Raw genomic sequence first — 19511 nt, forward strand, 5'->3', positions numbered from 1 at the left:
TGCCCAGGCCTTATCTTGCCAGAGCAGAGATCCTTGCTGTGGGGTTGCAAATAGCTGGCATATGAAATGAGACCAGCTTGGCTGCAGCCGGCCAGGGGAAGGGCTGGGATGTGGGTGCTGCTCGTTGCAGGTTGGGACCCCAGTCCTGCCCACTCGAGCACCACAGCACTGGAAAGAGACCTCAGAGTCCTGGCTGATGCAAAAATGAACACGAGTCGCCATGTGACGAGGTAATAACCAAGTCTAACCGCACTCTTTCTTGCATGGGCAGGTGCATCACGAGCAGGTCTAGGGGTAACAGGGGACTTTAGCCGAGCCCCTGTTACCAAGGGTGCAACTGTAGGCAAAACAAAGTCACAGGTGAAGGCAGGAGAGACACTCACCTCCGGGACAGGCTGCAGCGGGCTGGGGCTCGGGGCGGGCGGGAGCGCTGACCTACGGTCTCCCGGCATTATTAGTACTCCAGGAGTCATCAGACTTCCCTCGGGGCAGGAGGAGTCACCGATCCGGCCGTACGGATCCAGGAGGAAAGGCAGGAGAGCTCGTGCCCGAGGAGGTGCCCGGCATCGCCAGAGGGACAGCGGCTCCGGGACAGGCTGCAGGGCAGGGGCAACCCAGAACTGATGCACGCGGCCAGTCCGCCACCTCCAGTTTAACCAGTCATTGCCTTGCCTGGCCAACCCGCCGCCGCCAGCTAATGAGACGCTCAGCAAGGAGATACATTTGTCTTTAAGTAAAATAAAGACTTCCACCGTTGGAAACAACTAACTGGGTGGTCTGCCTTATCTTAACCCACTCCTCAGGGAAGAGCATCCTTTCATTTCCCCTTCTTCTTACTTGAGGCAGGGGAGTGCTGAGCAAGACGGGGCGGACGGCAGACTCGCTCCTTCAAATACTTACAAGTATCATCCAGAAGACGGTAGAGATCTGGCTCGGAGATTTCCAGAGAGAGCGTTTCAGATGGATCAGACTCTCTCCCGGTGTCCTGATGCTTGGGCCATGCTGGAAAAATGGCTTCTTCTCCTCCTTCTTGGCCCAGGCCCTTGTATCGCCTGTCTGACCTCAGCAGCCCAGTCCAATAGACGCCAGCAGTGTTGGCAACTAGCAAACCAATATAAAAAGCATCACTGATTACCTGGGCAGAGGAGCAGGGGCTTTTCCCTCCCCCGCTCAGGTGACCAGAGGGACCGCACCCTCGGCACCAGGCTTTTGTCACGTAGGCAGGGAGGAAAATCCCCCTCCCTTAGGGATTCGACCCCAGTGTCCCAAGCTGACCAGGACAGGTTTCTGGAGAGAGACACAGACGGTGGCATTTCTGCCACACTCCCAGTATGTCCCAGTGTCCTGCTAGGTTCCCCTATCACCATTGCCCCCCTCCCCATGTCTCGAAGCATCCTGCAGTGCCTCCGAGCAGCCTGCGCAGCGTCCAAGTCTCGTGCTGGGCCGGCTGTCACCAGGGTGTCACTGCATCGCTCTGCTGTAGCTCATTTCCGCTGCACTTCCACATTTGGGGCCCAGACCTTGGCTCCTGCCCTCGGTGAGTCCCGTGCTGAGCACCCTGCAGGCCTCTGTCTCTACACATTGCAGCTCTAGAGTGGCCTGCCAGAATACTGGGAGGCACTGGGGATACTGGGAGACACACACCCTCCCCTTCCCCCACAGGATGCCCACCCAGGTGCCCCTCCGCACCCCCAGGGCTGGGCCAGGCAGGAGCAGGTCTGGGCCCTGCCTCGCTCCTGGCCACATGCATCCCTGCTGCAGACCCAGGCTGTGCCCTGCCCTGTGCTGCCTCCACCTGCCATCCCAGGTCCCGGAGGCACCTCCCACAGGGGCCAAACCCAGGACTGGGGCAGGGCTGTGCTTGTGGGCCACAGGCTGCAGGGCCCAAGGCAGGGCCCTGGCACTGGGGAACAGGACCATGTTTCAGGGGTCACAGCTCTCCTGGCTCTGGGACAGCCACAGACCCAGCTCAGTCCCTGGCACCAGCATTGCCATGGGGTCCATTGTCAGGGCCAAGGGGCTGGGGGGCACTGGGCCAGTTACCACCATGGCCAGCAGTGCACAGTGGGACAGCTGCATCCTGGGGGGAGAAGGGCTGTCACAGAGGACCTGGGCACCTGGACAACCCCGATGCCCAGAGAACCCAGTTGTCTCAATACCCTCCCAGGATCTCCCATTAGCTCCAGTGCTCCCCCAGTGCCTACCATTATCATCCAGTGGGTCACAGTACCTGCCTAGGGACCCCCGTTACCCCCATGCCTCCCAGTATCCCCCAGTGATTCTCAAATGAGAAACAGAGCAAGAGCAGACACAACCCTTGATCCCCTCTTTGAGGAGGGGGTGACACTGAGTGGGGCCCTGCTGACACAGGCACGTGTCTGGGTCCCTCTGGCCATGGTGCATCACAGGGAAAAGGATGTGGAGCTGTTTCTTTCTCCCCCTCAATCCCTGGGGCAGCAACTGGCTGCGGATCAGGATCCTCCTGACTCTGCCCATCAGAAGTTCCCACGGGCCAGCAGTGATGGGCACCAGCACAGACTGTGATGGAGGCACACAGGCAGTATCTGGCCCAGTACAGTGGAGATGTTGGGGTGAAAAGGGACTTTGACATCAGTTTGATCTGGATCAGTGCTTCCCATCCAGGTGTGGTGAGCTCCTTAGCTCTGGTAAATGTGCAAACACCTATACGCGATTCACAAAAGCAACACAAAGCTTTGCAATAAGAATCCATTTCTGATCCATTGTGGCCTTTCTGAGTTCTTTGCACCAGAAGAACTGCTATATTATTTTTCAGTAGCAAAGCAAGTGAAAAGGAAGAGCAGGCATTTTCTGAGGGTGCCTTGAGTCTAATGAGTGGGGATCTTGACTCTAAAAATATTGGAGAACTATTGTTGTGTAGTGAGAGAGGCAGCTAGCTCTGTTAGCGTGAAGTCCAAAGGAAGCAGGATAGAGATGCACCTTATAGACTCAGGAGGCCACAATTCCTGGCCCATGGGCCAGATCTTGCCTGCAGAGCCAAGTCATGCATCCCCACAGGTCCAGTGATTCGGTGATGGCGGTTATTTTGGAGATGTTGGGAGCTGTAGACAGTAGCAGAGTGCAGTAGGAGAGTGGGACATGTGCCCTGGGCACCAAACCCAGGGGCAGGAGGTGAAAAAATACTAGTGGCTACACTGCCAGGAGCACCGCTAGGGATGCTGATCTCCCCTCCCTGCTGCTCCCCACCCCCAGGCACCCTGTACCCCGGTCACTCAGGCACAACATGACATGTGCTGGGCCTGGGATACTAGTGCCGTCCGACCCACATGAGGCCCATGGTGTGTGGCTCTGGACTCGCACACTAGAAAGCTTGAGCACCACCAGACTTACTGAATCCCAGATGCATCAGCTTTCAGGAGCAAGTGCTCACTCATCAGAGGGTAAGAAATGATGTGCAGAGAGCCGGTGTACAATGCAAAGTTATTTATTTTAAATATAAAAGGGAATAGAGGGAGAGGAGAGAAGAGGAGGGGAGAGGATGGGGTCAGGGGGGTGTCTCTAGTGGGTTATGGAATAGAGAAAATCCCACACAATTTACTGATTCGTTTTGATGCACTGGCTGGGGGAGTAGTTAACTGATTGCACGATTTCACAATGATTACACACTTAATTTATACAACACTGTACCCGCCTCCGTTCGATTAGGAGCTCGCGCGCCGCCTTAGCCCGGGCTCGGGATCTTGTGCCCCCGAGCTTCGTTGGTACGCCCCAGGGTTTACCCCGGCTGGTATTAAGGGGGACCCCAAAACTCGCCTGCCACGACTTTGATGACTCTCTCAGTGGGGGGTCTTCCCTTGGGGTATCCCCTGGTGCCGGCACGCCTCTTCGCGGGTACTCTCGGGGCTCCGTCCTCCCCTACACCCCGGCCATACGCCACCTCAGGTCTTCCTGTCCTGGCCTCTCACCCGTCCTCATCTCGTCCTCTCTCTCGGCTCGGTCACCCTAGCCCCTACCGGCTGTCTTCGGGCCGGGTATGCCTCTCCCAGTTGAAGGGTGCTGCCCTGATCCCTCCTTCCTTGGGACGCAGCCGTCCTCTCTGCCTCCCCAATAGTCTCGGCCGCTGTTACCCGCTCCGTCGGCCCCGCAATACCGGCTACAGCCGGCCCCGCTCTCGGGGTAGCTGCTACGCCTCCTGCTGCCTCGGGTGTCGGGTTCCCCGCTGGCTGCTGCCCCGCCTCTGGGGCTGACTTCTCCCCCTGTCTCTTCCCTTCTGGGCTCTCCGCTGCGCTGCTCACAGCCTGCTCCGCCTCTACCCGGCGGCGTCCCGCACTCCGCGGGTGGCGGCTGATCCCCTGCTCGCTGGGGTTCCGCGCTCCAGCTCTCTCCCTTCAACCGCCCTGCTGCTTCGGCGGGGCCACCTTTTGTTCCTCCCGGCCGGCGTGCCCCGCCCACGCCGCTCAGCCGCAGCCGGATAAACACCTGGCTGATGGCCCGTGGAGTTTCTTCGGGTCTTCCGGCCCTGCGGGAGGTAAGCAGACCCCTTGGCCGCCGCGGGGATCTCCCGGTGCCCCCGCTCCCCTGGGACAAACACAATTTTATTTTAAAACTCTTTGCTACGTATATAACACTGCTTAGCTTTAAGAAACACCACAAACATTAAAAACACAATAACTACATATATCAGAAACAATGCTCCGAATGCACTTCCTTCCCAAACAATACTATAAGAATTAGTGTTACAAAAACAACTACAATTACAACTAAAAGTTAAATTTGAATCAATACTATTATTTTCATAATATACTTACAATCCTAGAATTCCAAGAAGCCAAATACTAAAATATGGTTTCATTCCTCAGTAGTACGATTTAATGGGTTGGCCTCAGTAGTACGGTTCAAAGAAATGGGCTCAGCAATACAATTCAATAGGCTGGCCTCAGCAGTGATAGGACTAAGTCCCCTTCCTTCAGTCCCTTTCAGGTGCTCCGCGGCTTCAGCGTGAACTAAGAGATTCGTGTTCATGGAGAGGGTAGTTTCAGGTGATCAGTCTGAACCGGGCTATACTTGCGATTTTTCCTTCGTTGTTCTACAAGTATAGTCACCTCCAAATTGGGACAGCAAGGTACCGTTTTTATTGAGCTAGCTGCCGTCAGTGGGCTTCTCCTACTCAATATATCATTGCTCCCAAATTTGGGCTCGGATCTTACTCAACAGATTCTTTTACCTTTGTTGAGCATTTTAAATTACCTTTGGGAAACTTCCATATCACTGCAAATGCCCTTTTCTTACCAACCTGGTCAAAAGGCCTCAGGGTTTGATCTCTTGGAATTCAGCATATTTGCTCTCTTTGTAAAAGATTTCTAAAAGTTGAAATTTAAATTAAGACTTTAAGCAAAGTCAGGACCTTTTGCACGTAGTCCCCAAAACAAAGAACTAGATAAGGAGATAAATCTTATCTTCTTCCTGAAACTGGCTAATGGGCAACCTTTACAAACATTCAAACTATTTCATTCAATATGACAGGGGGAAGGGAAACAGTGCTGAGAGAAAAAAAACAAATTAACAAAATAAAACCCCCAAAGTGATTGTAGTGATGTTAGTGAAGGATGAGAGTTTGGAGACAGTCCCTCCCAGGGGGGTGCTATGCGTGTGGGCATGTATGGCACCTGCCCCCAGTGGCTGGGGAGAGCACGGCTCCATCGGCGGCTGCTGCACCCCAGTGGTGGTTAGTGGGGAGCTCTCAAAGATGCTGTTGGCACTGTTGGCGGCAGGGGTGGGGGTGGTAGGGGTGAGTGATGACCTGGGGTCAGTGAAGACCCACAGGCATCGCCAGCAGCATCAGTGGCGGCCAGGGCTGATCATGGACTGCCTGCAGAAACTGCGAACAGTGTCGGTGGCACCTTTTTGCAGGGAGTGCACTGCAATGCTCAGGGGGTGCACGTGCACCTGTGTGCAGCCCCTAAGCATCGCCCCTGCATTTGGGGATTGGGAGATGACACCTGGGCCTGGGCAGCACCAGGGTCCAGGCTGGAGCAGCTCCTGTGTTGGAGACCCCAGCCCTGACCCGCCAGCCTGCCCCCCACCCTGGGGACGCCGAGGGGCTGGCAGTCGGGGCGCGGGGAGGGGACAGTCTGTGCCCCCCGTGGGTCATGGCAGGGACAGGGATTCCCTCAGGGTTGGGCTGGGACCGGGCACAGGGTCAGGGGAGCCACGTTGGTCCCCCAGCATTGAGACCAGGACTGAAGAAAGGGCGCAGGGTCCCGGAGAAGGTGTCAGTGAAAGTGAAGAGATGGGACCTGTTGGTCACATTGTAAAATGAGACCTCGCCTCCCTCGTAGTCCAGGAAAACCCCCACCCGCCTGGGGTGCACGCGCACGGGGAGGGGGGTCCAGGGGGAGGTGCAGGGCTTGTGTCCTCCATCTTCCAGCCACACGACCCAGTATCCACGGCCAGGTGACAGCGTGATCCCCCACTTCCTGCGCACAGACTCCCTGCACACGCCCACGTACCACTGTCTTGTCTCCCACCTCCACCTCCCAGTAGCGCCTCCCGCCCGTGAACCCCTCCGAGCCCAGGACACAGGGACAATAATCAAATCTCTCCGGGGTGTCGGGCACATGCTGTCGGGCGTCTCTGTGTTGTACACATTTCCGATCCTCAGACAGGACGAGGTTGGGATGAGCCGTGTCCGGGTCCAGAGTCACGTCCACTGGAGAGAGAGTCACGGGTCAAGGTCGGGGCAGGCGGGTCCCCAAAATCACAGAGAATTCACCGCATCCCAGGAATCGTGGGTCAGTCCCTGCTGGGAAATCACCATCGCCCCAAGGGGAAATGGAGAGAACAGGAAATGGCCCCAGGGCAGAGAGGGATGTTCCCACCAGACCTCTTCATCCCTGGGGCAGAGTGGGGGCTAGAGGGCTGGGTGCTGCACCCACAGGGGGGAGGAGAGAGGGGCGGGTGCCATGGGGTGGGCACCAGGTGGGGGAAGGGCATGAGATTATGTCATACCAGCAGGTCCCTGTCCTGCCCCTCCCCCACCCCAGGCTTGGCTGCCTGGCCCCACTAGCACAGCTCGGGGGTGATGGGGCAAGAGGGGCAGCGCCTTCCCCATGAGCTGGTGCCACAGGCGCTGTTGGGAAGGGGGTGAGGAGGGGCAAGGAGGTAGACTGGAGGGACAGGGGGGATGGGCTGGGAGACAGCAGGGAGCAGAGGGGCCCAGCAGAGCAGCCTGCCCGGAGGAAGGGGTGGCAGGGGGAGCAGAGGGCAGGGCCCAGGGGTCTCTGTGCTCTGGGCCTGGGTCACTTGGTTTGCGGCTGACAGCTGGTTGGTGCCTGCCCCTGCCCATCCCAGGCTGGGCTGCTCTGCCCCAGCGGGGACCCCCATGTCCCCAGCCCTGTGGGCACAGGACTGCAGCCAGGGCACCCCACAGCCAGCGCCTCCCCAGAGCCCAGCCCACGCAGGGCCATGCATGGGGCTGGGTGCACGGGGTGGGGAGGGAAGGGGAAGGGCAGTGGGGAAGCATTGACAAGGGGACTAAGCACTGCAGAACAGGGCCCATTGCTCATGACTCTGGGGCCATTGAGTGAGGAGAGGCATTTCCCCTCCCTCTGGGCTCAGCTGCACCAGGCACAAGTCCCAGCTCACCCCTGTTGTGCATCTGCTCTAGGGGTCCGCGCTGCAAATACTGCACTGGGCCAAGGACGCCCTGTGCAGACCAGCCCTGGGGCACTGCTGGGTCTGGGGCCTTCTGTCCCCGGAGTACTGGATAACCCCATGCCCGTGGGGCCCAGCTGCTGTAGGCCAGCCTCCATTGTGCCAGATGCTGCACACAGAGATGGCAGTTTTGAAACACATCTGAGTTACACTTGCTCTGGGGAAACACTTGGAAACACCTAGGAGCACAAACCCCAAAGGCTTCTCATAGGACATGGATAGGCCAAGGAAACAACAGGGGACCCCCAGCACTTATGGAAGGGCAGGATGGGGAGGGTGAGCAGCTTGGGAGTGGGGATCTGTTCAGAGTACTTCAAAAAAATATCCCCTGTGCTCTGTTCCCCAAATCTGCTGTGACATTTGCATTGGAAATGTCGCAGCAGGAGGAAATTGGCCCCTGCTCTCACCCAAAACCAGGCAAAAAAACAAAGACGGCTCCAGCTGAACCTCTCTTCCCAGAGTGTCTTGTCTGTCCCCAAATGCACAGACCCCTGCATGCATGGGCAGACCCCCCAACACACACACGCATATACAATTCTTGCAGGGACTGGCCCACAACCACAGGGAACGTGTGTGCTCTCCATCCCCTGCTCACTCAACAACCTGCCAGAGCCAGGACCAGAGCAGGGCTGAGGGATCCACTCAGAGCTCGGGCTCGAGCTCTCACTCCCCGATCTGGGCACAGAGTGGCCCAGCGCAGCCCCTCCCCACAGTCACTCTGGCTCCGGGATCATCTGACCCACAAGGGACGGTGACAGCTCTGCATGGCTGGGCGTGTGCATCCGTGTAAGGAGGGAGGCATGCTGTTTTCCTGAAGAGTCTCTTCCACCCATGACAGCCCCAGGGGTCACCCACACAACAGAGTTGACCTGGGCTATCAAAGCCATTTAAGATCTATGGGACTGACCCTCCCAGACCCAGGCACGTGTGTACCAGACCCAAGTGAAAGTGGATACTTGGCTTCAGCTCTGTGCGGGTCAGGCCTGCACTGACTGCTGGTTTGCACCACCCTGGGCACAGAAGAGCTGCAGGGACCCAGGCATCTGGGTCGGCATCTCTTGCTGCCTGGAGGGGCTGGTGCTTTCACTGGTGTGTCTGTGCTCTCTGGGCAACCCCAGGCTTGGCTGAAGCCTCCTTTCTGCCCTCCCTGCTGCCTCAGGGAAGGAGCAATGAAGCCCCGTCCTGGAGGGAGGAACCTGGAGTAACAGAAGTCACCGTCCAAAGCCCAGGAAACACACACGGCCTGAGCAAGAGCTGCCAGCGGGAAAAGGAGAGGGGTTTCCCTGGGCACTAAAGGCAAAAGGAGCACCTGGGCACAGACTGGCGGCGGCTGGGAGACGACGTGGGTGTCAGGGAAAGAGAGCGAAGGACACCAGGAGGAAGCAGCAGGGAGGGAGAGACGTGCTGGCTGCGTGGCTGGGAGAAGAAGCCCTCAGCCAGCAACCCCTCAGCCGGACAGCCCACTGCCGCCCTCCCTGCCGCACAGGCTGGCTCCTGCCCTGTCGCTGTTGCAGCACTGGGATGTGGGTGCTCAGGCTGTGCTGAGAGCCATGGTTGGGAACAGCACCTTGCAGCCAGGAGCCCCCTGAGACCAGTCCACTGAGCAGCCTGCAGAGCAGGGCCCATGGGGGTCGGGGGGCTCTGCTGCCCCTCCCAGGCAGCCAGGAAGGAGGGGAGCAGGGCTGAGCTGATGCTCCTGCCAGTCAGGGCCCCTGACTGCAGCATCTCCTCCTTCCCCAGCCTGCAGCCAAGCCCCGGGGCCAGAGCTGCCTAGCACCTGCAGACTGTGGCTCCATCCTCTCAGCTCTATAGCCCCCAAAGCAACACGACCCTCCTACCGGGCTTCTCTCTCCTGACCCCAGCACCACAGATCAGTCATTTTCTATCTTATCATCCAGGCCAGATTCCCTTCCCCCACCCTCCATGCTCTGCTCTTGCCCCTTCCTCACCCCTCACCCTGCAGCTCTCCAAGCCCCACTGACTTCCACACTCCCTTTGTGTCCATCTCCCCTGCTGCCTGGGCACTAAAGGCCCAGATGGGGTGCAGCTCCTCTCTCCCTTGGCAGAGATCTCACACTTCTGGTGGATGAGGTTTGGAGCCTTGTTCCTCACCCCAGTGACCCTAAAAATAAGCAGCTGTCCTGGTCCTCTGCCCACTACCTGCCACTGCACCAGACAGAGAAGGAGGAGTGGTGAGACCCATGGATGGTGTGGCGGGCCAGTGGGGGTGTTCCTGTGCTGAGCCACCTGCATCACTGCACCCGACCAGCTACCAAGCTCCAGGTGTGTCCCTGGGGTGCCTACGCCTGGCCATCCCCTTTCCGCAGCACACCCACAAGCCTGGGGAAATGCTGCCACCACCCGGACTCAGGTCTCTGTCTGGGCCCTGTGCCACCCGGGATACACAGGCCCTGTAGTCCTTGGGGATCTGGGGTGCTTCTATAGGCCTGAAGCACTCCCCTGTCACCTCCTGGGCAGGGGGGAAGTAAAAAGCCGAGCCCACCTTAGCAGGTCCCTTCCATCTCAACCATGTACCATAAAGCTTGCTATAGCGGATAGCTTTACTGGGTGGGGAGGGGAGGCTCAGGGAGGGGGACAAGCCAGCGAAGTATCCGAAGAGCACATCTGAGCAAACAGAAGCAGCCTGGTAGCCTTGTGACAGGCTCCAAGAACACCGTTCCTGGGTACGTTTCTGGTAAGCTACTCGCACATGGATCTGGAGTCTGAAAGAGCTGCACAACCCGTGTGCCTGCTCCATGTTCCCAAAATATGTCCCCTTCCCCTTCCTCATGTGGCCCCTTTTATACACCTGTTGTGAGCTCATCACTAAAATCCCACCACCAGCAGCCCCGTTGGCTGTGGGCCGATGTTTCCAAATGACATCAGCCCTTGCCAGGTGAGATGGCCAGTCACATGGCCTGCAGAGGCAGGGACACTTGAGACAAAGAGAGCAGGTCCTCCTGGGTCAGGCATGTCTGCAGCCCAGGTCCCAGCTCAGTGATAAATGAAACATGGGGGTGGGGTGGGGGGGAGCGCTGCCTGGTCACAGCAGAGGGGGACTGGAGGGGCGATTCCTCCACTCGGTGACAGCAGGGAGCAGCTCGACCCCTCATTAGCAGGAGGCTGAAGAGCCCCGTCCAGGGCAGCCCCACTGAAATTGGTTGGCCGCAGCATTCCCCCAGAGCAACTTCTCTGGGGAACGTCCTGTCTCCTGTGCACACAGGCAGGGACATTGTGACTCCGCCTGGTAGTGCTTGCGAGGGGTGTCAGGGCAGAGCAGAAAGCAAAGGTCCCTGGGGAGACAAGACCAGGAGTCTCTGATGAAGCATTGGCTCCACTTACCTGCATATTGTCGGGCTCCGGCAAATTCTGAAATAACCAGAAACCAGAGGTCACAGAGGTCACACAACCAGGCACAAACCCCACAGGACACATGTCAGTGGAAAAGACACTGCAAAAACCAAAACCACAACTTACCCAGCTCTGCCAAGGGTCTCAGGAAGGAAAGGGGAGGAGAGCAAATAAAGTCACGAGTCAGTTAGTACCATGGTTGCCAACTCTCTGTAACTCTACTGGTGTCCCATAAAATATACAGTAAAAACCACGGGCCCATAACATTTGTGAAAAACTTGAGTCCTCCATAAATAATCGATCCACAGGGAGCTTGATAGACAGGCAGAGCACAGCACTGTCCCCGGTGTCTGAGCGGGACCTGAGCGCCCTGCAGGGAGCTCTTGTCAGGGCTTTGGGGGTCGCAGGAACCTGCCTAGACCTCTCCTCTCCCCCAGCCATGGGGCATGGTTAGGGGTGTCAGAGTGTGGGGGTGATTAGGGGCCCCCTGGGGTGGGGGCATCATATCGTAATACCACTGCTGCCATCAAGCAGGATTGGCAATCCAAGAAATTTTTTTCCATTTAAAATCTTCCAACTTCATACTGAAAACCAAAGCTTTCTGCTACACTTGGTGTTGATCCCCTACACATGAATCCCACTCTTGTCACTCCCTCCCAAGGCCTGGCAGAAGGGCTGAATTTACATTATGTGAAACACAGATCAGTAAAAACATATGTCTTTAAAGAAAGGGTGTCATATCAGTAAAAGCTTTGTAGATGGTCAGTAAAAAAAAAATAAAAAGGTTTGAGGTGGAAAGACTGGTCAATAGCCATGATCTTTACTGACAAATCTGCCCCCATGCTGAACACACCCCACATCAGCTTCAGTGGACATGCTGACTGAGTTCAGACTGCAGGATCGGGACCGCAACCCTTTGCCTTGGATACTGCTTTGTAGCCCCTGATCCTGAGATCTCCCCATCCCCTCTGGGAAGTGAGAGGAGCTGCCCCAGGGACATCACTCAGGTGCAAGGAAACATTGGGAAGAAAGCCCTGAGCCATCCCCAACTCAGCCCTTTGGGCAGAGACAGGGCAGACTGACTAGAGCGGGCCCTGCCCACACACCCAAGCAGTCCTCAGCAACAAGGGGTGCTCAGCTGGTGCGAACAGCACCCCCCGCACCAGCACTATGCCAACTGCCCCCATCCTGATGTGGGGGTGTGGGACAGTGTGTGGGACTGGACCCTTTCATACAGAAGTGTCCTTGTCACAAGACCTCCCTGGAGATGGAGAGGGACGCGTGGCTGGGTACCAGGGTTTTGCCAGTGAAGTCAGGGGGTCAGGGGGCAGTAAAAGGCACTTACCTTTCATTGCTTCATACTTTGCTGCAACGTGAAAGAGAACGAGAATTAACCTGGAGTCCCACAAATTCCCTGGCCCGGGCCCAGGTGCAGCAGCCTCTCCCCACCCGTGGTCATGGACAGACACTGCAGATCTGTGCTCCAGGCATCAAGCTGAGTCCAGCCCAGGGCCATGCGCTGTGTGGGCAGGACCCGGCTCTGCTGTCCCGGCTGCCTTGGGCACATCCTCTTCACCAGGCTCTGCACAGACACCCGGGCACCGGGCTCAGCTGCCTGGCTCCAGGACGCCCCACCCCTTATAGCACCTCTCCAGCAAGGTGACTTGTCCTCACTGGGCTGCCGGGCACTCCCCTTCCACCCTCCCTGCCTGCCCTTCCACCACCTCTGCCAGGGCGCCTGCCTCCTCTTCCTCCCTCTCTTGTCTTCTGGGGGTTTCTCCAGAGCTCTGCCCTCAGTTGCCCTTCTCCCCTCACACTAATCATCACTTCACATCATCTTCATCTGGCATTGCGTGCTGACAGCTCTCAAATCCACCTCCTGGCCCGGGGGTGCATCCTACCCCCTCTCCCCTGCCACCAGCCCCAGCCTGGCTGGGCTCACTAGCCTGTGCTCTAGGCTGTTTCCTGCTCACTGCAGGTGGAGGGAGGCTGAAGAAAACTCCTCCTTTCCCCTCCCAGCCCTCCTCTCTCACTGCACACAGCAGCACACTCAGCCCCACAATCTCAGGGTGTCTCAGACTCCTCTCCTTTTGCTTTGCAACCCTCCACCCCAGCCCCTCTCACTCCTGTTCCCAAATCCTGCTCCTCCATGGCCTCATGATCCAGCCTCCCCTAAATCCTGACAGCCCAATTTCTCACCACCCTCCTCTCAAGCTACACCTAATCCAGCCCCTCTAATCTGTGCCCCCCATATGCATCCTGCCCCTTAGCCCCTGGCTCCTGGAGAGACAAGCCCTGCCCCTGGGGCTCCCACGCAGCACTGCACAGGGGTGGGACAGAGCAGCAGGCTGGGGGTGCTGGAGGATGAGGTTTCTTGGGGAGCTCCTCAGCACACATCACACACAGCTTCTCCAAGGAGAGCCCTGAAGGCCTGCTGGGACACCAGCTGCAAAACAGGAGACCTCCCCCTTCCCTCCATAGGGAAATCCATGAAGAAAAGTTACCTTTGTCTGCACGGCGCCTCTCTGAAACAAACAGCAGGAGAGACGTGTTACACAGATGGAGACTGGACACAGTGATGAAGAGCACCAAGCAATGGCCTTTCCACTGTACCTATACACACAGGGGCTGTCCCTCACTGTCCCCCTTGGCCACAGCACACCTGGGTCCCCAAACCCACTGCACTCAGCCTTGGTGAGGCTGCAGCTGGAGTACTGCATCCAATTCTGGGCTCCACAATTCAAGAAGTATGTTGAGACACTTGAGAGAGTCCAGAGGAGAGCCGTGCACATGATCAGAGGGCAGGAGAATAGGCTGTATGAAGAGAGGCTGAGAGCCAGGGGACTCTTCAGCCTGGAAAAGCACAGGCTCAGGGGGGGCGTGGGGGCAGCTTATAAGTACATGAGGGGTTTGCATCAGGATGTGGGGGAACATCTGTTCACCAGAGCACCCCAAAGAAAAACCAATGGTCATAAACTCCTCCAAGACTGTTTTCGGCTGGATATAAGAAAAAAAAGTCTTTACTGTCTGTGCCACCAAGACCTGGAATAGACTCCCTCCAGAAGTGGTGCAGGCTCCTACTTTGTACTCATTCAAGAAATGTTTGGATGCTTATCTTGCTGGGATCCTTTGAACCCAGCTGACCTCTTGCTCCGGGGCAGGGGGGTGGACTTGATGATCTTTGAGGTCCCTTCTAGTCCAAAAGTGTATGAAATCTCTGAAACCCTTTGCCCCTCCAGATGGGGTGAAAGGAGTTGTCAGCAACTTATGGGGGAAACACACTGCAAGGGGGGTGTAATCAGCCCCCTCCCAGAGTTACACACCAAGGAAAGCTCAGGGGAAACTGAAAAGAAGCTGCTGCAGGCTGGAAATGCAGATACAGTCCCTGAACATCCTGATCTCTGCCCTGCTGTGATTCCCTAAGGAGGGGGAACCTTTAAAGCATATTTAATACTAAGTTCCCTTGGTTCAGAACTGCAGCCCCAGTCCTACATTGATCCGGGCTGTGGGACTAGTACCTGGGGTCCGGGCAGGGCAGAGTTAAGGCTGGTCGTGTGCTCCAGGGTAGAGTCCTGCCCCTCGCCCCACTGCAGGCCACAGAAGGGCCAGAGCCCAGGGGATCCCATGTGAGGAGGGATCCTGCTATGTACTGGCCAGGTCTCCCTGTCTCCTGCAATGGCATGGACCAGGGAGTGTAAAGGCTGCTCAGGGCGGTGGGCTCAGGGACCCCTTCTGCAATAGTCACCGTGCTGGTAAAGACACTGGCTTGTTCCCGTGAGAGCTGGTCTGTGTCCCCAGGAGCAGCCCTTCAGTGCACTGCTGGGGTCTGCAATGGAAATGCGGATGGCCCTTAGCTGGGGACAAACCAGGCTGACACTTGGCCTGCTACAGTCAGGCAGGCACTTTGGGCTCTGTCTCCTGAGTGTCCCTGCATAGACCTGAGCTAGCTTAACTGAGCCACGGGGACCACTGAGGAAAGCACATTTCTTCTGTGTTTGGACAAGAGTTCAGCACACGTTCCCCTGGGACGGGCAGGGGCAGCCGTGGCCCTGGGGCGAGCGAGGGGCTCCCTGTGCTGTGAGGGAAGCCGTGGCCTCCCTTCAGCTCAGGACAGAGCTCTTGGTTGCTTCAGCTGCAACCTAATTCCTGTCATCCTTTTGGGACTGTGGAGTCATTTAGTACTAAACCAAGTGCTGCCAGTACTGTGCAGTCCCAGAGATGCACGGTTACTTTTTTTTGACAAGCTCTGGCAATGTAGTTCATCACTATGGTGATATAGTGTTGGCATCATGGTTTGTGCCCACTGATGCTATGTCGTACTGACAAGCTACGTCCCCCTAGCTCATTGCTTCAGTGACGTAGTGTCTTGTGTACACGCGCGTACTGTCACACGCACGTAAGGGGATGGGCCGACACAGACAGGTTTGCATCAGCTTCCCTGCGCACCACGTCCCTGCTGCCTCGGACTGACCTGCTCCAGGGCATGGTGCAAACTGCCCCACTCTTTCCTATCCCCTCCAGGACCTGCTCTAAAGGTCTCTTCCAAAGGAGCCATCCCCCTGCCCGGTCCCCTCTGACTCCTGCCCTTATGGCAGGGCTAGTTGAAGGTGATGCTATACTGGAGAGAGACTGGCCCAGGGGGGCTGGTTCCCTGCTCATACTGAAGGGGGGAGTTATCTCCCAAGTCAGCTTGGCCAAGACTGTGGGCTGGTTGGTTCCAGTCACTGGGATCATCGGGCATCTTTTACCCAATAAATTCTTGCTCCTGCAGGTGCCCAAGGTGTTGGTTGGGCCGTTGTCTCTCCTGCTCTGGGCCAGACTGTATGCTCTCTATCTTGGTGGTTTTTTCCCACTATGGGAACCTCTCCCCGGGGTCAGAAGTGTTTGTGTGATGCAGGGGAGCAGGGCCTGGATGGCTTTTGTTGTGCACCCTTCTGGCTAAACATCAGTTGTGTGACTGCCTGTGGCCACAAGGCACTGCAGTCAGGGGCCCACGTGGGCCCTTCCACTCTTGTGTCCCTTTGTCCTCATCCCTTTCCTGCTCTTTTCTGTGTCCATCCACTGAGCTGACCTCGAGGCTTCTGGAATGGGACTGAGGAAGATGAAGTGGGTCAGCAACGGGAGGCATGGACCTGGGTTGGATACCAGGTGGGTCCATCCTAGGCCAACCCCTGGCCTTGCAGCTAGTCCCTGCCCCTAATTGTGAGGACAATGGAGAGTAGCTGCCCCTGGGACCAGGGTAGAAGAGACATGTCCATGAGGGGATGGGGCAGAGGGGCCTTTGTCCAGCACATGCTCATGTCAGCCTGGGCGTAGTGAAGGAGGTGCGGATGGACCTGGGGGCCTGCCCTGGGATACAGTCCAGCAGGACACGGAGGCATCGTCATGCCTGACAGTCACTGCTCAGCACAGCTGGAGCGAGAGCAGCTGGGCCCAAGCACCAGTCCTGTATGAGAATGGCCTTGCATGTCCCGAGTGCGATTTCTGTGTTTCCGCAATTGGAGACACCGGGTCAGGTCACAGCCATTGGCAACCCTAAGACCCTGCTCTCACCCACAGGCTCCCTGGAGACCAGGGAGCAAACCAGCAGGAAGCCCCCACAGTGCACGAGACACACTAGCACACCAGCATGCGGTGCAGCCCGTTCTTGTGGGGCGATCTCAGGCTGAGCAGCCCTAGCTTTGAGGAGAGAATTGAATTTGGGAGAAACACTTTTTTTTTTTTAAATGAAAAATGTTCATGTCCCAAATCAAATCAGTCAAATCAATTCCAAATCCATGAGTCATCCAAGAACCACATGAAACCTTGCTACCAGCAAGCATCCTCCACCCCTGCCTGGGGTGTCAGATACTTCCAAATCCTTTGACAGGCATCCTCCGTGCAGGCCCACACCAAGAGGATTGGGGTTTGGATGTCCCTGAGTTTTGCTTGCCCTCAGCTGTATGGCCACAGAAGAAAGTGAGGGAGGAGTCTCCCATTTCCATAAAGTCCTTGTATAGCTGAGATCTTCCCACTGGAAGACAAAGTGGGAGACTAACTATGCATTACATCCATCAGGGTACTGCCTCCTGCCAAGAAAGTGGTTTTCTCCTGCAACTAGGAAAACCACTTCCATGGTAATGGTGTTTCCCTGCAACAGGAAAAACACATTAATAGGCTCCCAGCACAGAAATCCTCCCTCGTCATCCATGTTTCCAGCTGAGCAGCACAGATCTGGTGGGACAGCTCGCTGCAGTGTCATAGTTTCATAGTTGGTAGTGTCCGAAGGAACCTCAATAAATCATCGAGTCCAACCCCCTGACCCGTGTAGGAAAGAGCTAGGTGTTTGTCCAGTCTCCTCTTAAAGACCCCCAAGGTAGGGGAGAGCACCACCTCCCTCGGGAGCCCGTTCCAGATTCTGGCTACCCTAACCGTGAAGAACTTCTTCCAGATGTCCAACCTAAACCTGCTCTGTGTATTTGTGGCTGTTGTTCCAGGTTAGTCCAAGGGGTGTCGTGGCAAACAGAGCATCTCCTATTTCTTGCTGCCCCCTTCCCCACCGATGAATTTGTAAATGGCCACAAGATCACCTCTCAGCCTTCCCTTGCATAGGCTGAAGAGATCCAGGTCCCTCAATCTCTCCTTTAAGACCTTACCTGCAGGGGCCTAACCATATGAGTGGCTCTGCTCTGGACCCTCTCAAGGTTATCCACATCCCTCTTGAAGAGCGGCGCCCAGAACTGGACGCAGTACTCCAGCTGCAGCCTGACCAGTGCCAGATAGAGGGGGAGCATCACCTCCCTGGACCTGCTCATCATGCGCCTGCTAATACATGATAAAGTGTGGTTAGCTTTACCGATCACTTCATCACATCGGCAGCTCATATTCATCTTGGAGTCAGCTATGACTCCGAGATCCCTTTCTGCCACTGTGCTGCCGAGAAGGTCATCCCTCAGCCTGCAGGTGTGTTGGTGATGCCTTCTCCCCAGGTGCAGCACTTTGCACTTGCAGTGTTCGGTCTGGGCTCTTCACCGAGCTCCAGGGCTGTGAATCCACGTGGCCCCTTTCCTGGCTCAGATGTGGGGTCTGGCCTGCTCAGAGACTTCTCCCACAGCTTCAGTCCATCCCGGTGCTTGGAGCTCCTCTCAGAGCAGTGGATGGAGCCCCCGTCCATCCTGTCCTGTCCCATCTCCGAGGAGCTCACCTCTCCACACAGTCACCCCCCTTTCTTACGTTACCTGTCACACGGTGCTGCCGCCAGAGGCAGAAACTGCCCAGGAGAACGACAAGGGACAGAATCACGGCCAGAGCCACCGCCCATGGGAAATAGGGACCTGCAGGAGAAAGTGGCATTCACGTGGCAGCCCTGTGTGAGCAAATGCACAGGGCTGGGGGCAGCAGTAGCTTTCCCTGGGATCCTCCTCATGGATTTCAGGCCAACAGGCCTCCCCCATGCTTGATGCTTAGCACACTGGGAGCCCAAGCTAAAGACCAGCTAATGCACCTACTGTCCTGCCCCTGCCTGGAGGCAGCAGAGTGGTCACTGCAGGAATAAACCAGACCCAGCAGCACAACCCCTGCATGCAGAAGCCTCTGCCAGCTGGAGGCAAGAGAGATAGTGACCTCCCCTTCCTCAGGGCATCATGGGACCCTCATGGGAAGTGGCTCCTCATCCAGCAGGTCAGCAAAGACAAACAATGTCCCTTCAGTCCAGGGTTACAATACATCTGGGTTTTCCCAGACACGTCCTCTTTTGGGGTCCTCCCATCTCTGTCTGGGTCTTTTGTTTTTAATATCACCAAATGGCTGGGATTTGGGATTTTGCTCTGCTCAGCACCGAAGTTTCCCCCCCGCCAGCACTGGGCTGCAGCAGGGCAGGGGAGGCACCGGCTTCTCCGGCAGGGGAGGGAGCTGGGGAGGGCAGCGGGGAGCTGCGTGCCCTCCAGGAGACACTTGCAGGGCTGCGGGGAGCAGGGGGCTGCAGGTCGGGAGTGACGGGCACCGGGGCGGGGAGGCAGGGGACGGTGGGTCAGGAGCTCAGGGCACAGGCAGTGCCAGAGGACTGTGGCTGGGAGTGATAGGCAGCTGCAGGGCTGAGGTGGCTGTGGCTTGGGAGCGAGGGGCAGGGCCAGGGCACAGTCATATCTCTGCCCCCCCGCAATCATATTATACTCCCTCCTTCCTATCAGGTGCCCTCTTTTTTGAAACTGGAAATATGCTAGCCCTACTTCAGTCAGAGGCTGAAAGCTGCGATCTGTGCCAGTGTGAGGTTGTCCTGAATCTCAGTGTGACCCCTCATGCCAGGCGGCGCAGGCTGAACCCAGGGGCGCAGTCAGGACTGAGGTGCTCGAGTGCCATCAATGCAGCCCACAGACACTGTCCCCTGCAGCGCTGCAGGCACAGAGCGAATGCTGGCCGGGGAGCCAGGCCCCCTTGTCTGTCCCAGCAGCTTGTCCCCAGGGCTCTGCCGACCATGTCCAGCCGTGGCC

General features: G+C 57.1%; 1 pseudogene; it reads right to left on the reverse strand.

The window, feature by feature from the left end:
* Positions 1-4414: 4414 nt before the first annotated feature.
* Positions 4415-6707, reverse strand: LOC132243716 (E3 ubiquitin-protein ligase TRIM39-like; annotated as a pseudogene).
* Positions 6708-19511: the final 12804 nt, after the last annotated feature.

Source organism: Alligator mississippiensis, chromosome 11 (genome assembly GCF_030867095.1).
Source record: "Alligator mississippiensis isolate rAllMis1 chromosome 11, rAllMis1, whole genome shotgun sequence".
In the NCBI taxonomy this organism is placed as follows: domain Eukaryota; kingdom Metazoa; phylum Chordata; order Crocodylia; family Alligatoridae; genus Alligator; species Alligator mississippiensis.